This window comes from Hevea brasiliensis, chromosome 13 (genome assembly GCF_030052815.1).
Source record: "Hevea brasiliensis isolate MT/VB/25A 57/8 chromosome 13, ASM3005281v1, whole genome shotgun sequence".
Taxonomy (NCBI): domain Eukaryota; kingdom Viridiplantae; phylum Streptophyta; class Magnoliopsida; order Malpighiales; family Euphorbiaceae; genus Hevea; species Hevea brasiliensis.
This window is the reverse complement of record NC_079505.1, coordinates 19,130,399-19,132,642: the sequence shown is the minus strand read 5'-3', so window position 1 is coordinate 19,132,642 and position 2,244 is coordinate 19,130,399. Positions and strand designations below refer to the sequence as shown.

Here is a 2,244-nt window from a genome sequence, read left to right as displayed (position 1 = left end):
TGAATTATGTACCATGACTGTACGATTCAAATACAGCATTTGAATATTCTTCATTTAATTTACAAAATTAAAACCCAGATATTTAATTCTTCGGGGTGGGTCGATGTGAACATTACATATACAGCAATCTAAAGGAATGTAGTTTGACAGCTATGAATTCTCACTGATTGTGTTTTCAATGATTGTATTAATTGGTTGGAGTGTCTTTTATCTTCCTAATCTTGATGCTATATCTAAACAAATTGTCATTTACATATTTAGGAAGAAACAAATCAAAGAAACCTTCTAAGAAAATGCAACATATGTTTTAGTAGGTTAATTTTTTTTTTCTTTAAAAAAAAAAAAGCCAACTAAGGCATACTAAGTAGATCAGAGCCAAACTACTTAGGAAAATAGAAAATTGCCACTATATCAAACATCAGAAGAAACAACCATCCATTAAAGCCCGATAAAATCTATAAAATTAAAGAAACACACATGATTTTGATATTATAGAATAAAGGGTATGAACCACATATAGATGTTATGTTTGGCAAAAAAACACCAAAGCAATCAGACTTGTCCTTGGGCTTGAGCGTCTGGACTGAAACAGAGGCGTGAACTTTACTGCAAAACAAAAAATAATAATTATAAAAGTTAATTTGCTTATTTATTGGCCAAGAATAGAATTCAATTAATAAAAGAGCTAAGCGTCTAAAACTTTAGAAAGCAAGCAAAAGAACTCAGAAATAGAGATATCGATATAGAAATACCACAGAGAATAAATTCACGGAGCGGTAGAGGGAGAAACTCACAACATTCTTTACGGACTTAGCAATGCTGAGGGAGGTGGATGACTCGTAGCTTTCTCCAACAGCCTTCACAACAACAGCCACAATACTCTGTCTCTTTGCAATGCAAGATCAAGGGTATAGAAAAAAAGAATAACAATAAATCAGGGAAATCAAGCATGGATGGAAATGGAATTTAATCTAGGTGCCTATCTACCCTATTTCACTTGCATATTCAAAGATACACAATTCTTAAAGCATGAATACACTCCTGAAAAATTATTCCATTGCTACAATTATCAATCACAATCGCGAAACTTCGACACCAACACCAATCAATTTCTGCATTCCAAATTTATAGAAAGTTCCTTAAATTGAACATGAAGTTGAAAAATATAACTCATTCTGGAAATAAGAAGTTACCCATCATTTTTACTTCAAAAAGTCATAGATGGTCTTCATAGTTCTTGTAGGCTGCCTTTTCAATTTCGAATCATCACAGTCCATGTGCTCAATCCCTATTTTGTTCATCACCAAAAATGGAATCCTTCTCAGATTAAACCCAGCTGTTGAATCACCACTAATACCGTTCTTAATCTCCGCATGAACCCTAACTCCTCACCGAAATTTAGCGCCGCTTGGCTCCACACAGCCACAGGTAGCTTCGTACTTTCCGTCACTTCCACGGCAGAGAAAGCCCTAGCAATCGCCCTCGCAGTAGGTGGCGGCATTCTCCTCCCCGAAATTCCGTTCATCACCCCTACTCTGCCTCTGTTTATCACCGCATCACTCTTCTCACCCTCTCACCTGTCCTCACTCCCCCCCATTCATGATAACGCGCAGACCTTACATCTCAAGCATAAAAAATAAAAATAAAATAAAATAAAATAAAAAAAAAGAGACAAAAGGAAAGATGCTGTGAAGGGGAAGAAAACAAAGGCTAAACAGCGTCGTTTTGAGCAAGCACTGGTTAAATGCACGAAGCAAAATCTCAAAAAGACAAAAGGAAATCCGAGGCGTAAAAAGATAGAAAACCCCAAAAATGCAAAAGTTTATAGGGTTTTTTTTTTTAATATAATAATGTGCAGAAAAATTTTAAAAATGAGATAGAAAAATATATTAATATTAATAAATTATTTATAAATAATAAATTAATAATTAAAATATATAATTTTAAAAAATAAATATTAATAAAATAAAAAATATTATCATTACTATATTGTTAATTTTAATTAAAATGATTATAGTAAAAAATATGTAGATAATTATTCAATTTATAGTAAAATATTTTATTAAATTAATTTATAATATATTTTTAAATTAAAATTTTTATAATTTTTTAAAAATGTAGCCGTTAAATTTCAATAAAAGAAATTATTAAATTTTTATAAATAAAAATTCTATTAAATGATATAATACTTATATTTATATAAAAATTGTAATTTTTTTAATTAAATTATCAATTTATGTTTAT

The 2,244-nt window shown here is 30.6% G+C and overlaps 1 long non-coding RNA gene across 2 annotated transcripts; it reads right to left on the bottom strand.

The window, feature by feature from the left end:
* Positions 1 to 418: 418 nt before the first annotated feature.
* LOC131168893 (uncharacterized) lies at positions 419 to 1,635 on the bottom strand. 2 transcript variants are annotated; one of them, XR_009142498.1, is made up of 3 exons: positions 1,194 to 1,635; positions 795 to 887; positions 419 to 606 (listed from the first exon to the last, which is right to left on the bottom strand). It is a non-coding gene; the product is annotated as an uncharacterized LOC131168893 (long non-coding RNA). The 2 variants fall into 2 exon arrangements; XR_009142497.1 differs by having other exon boundaries at positions 795 to 881; positions 1,194 to 1,634.
* Positions 1,636 to 2,244: the final 609 nt, after the last annotated feature.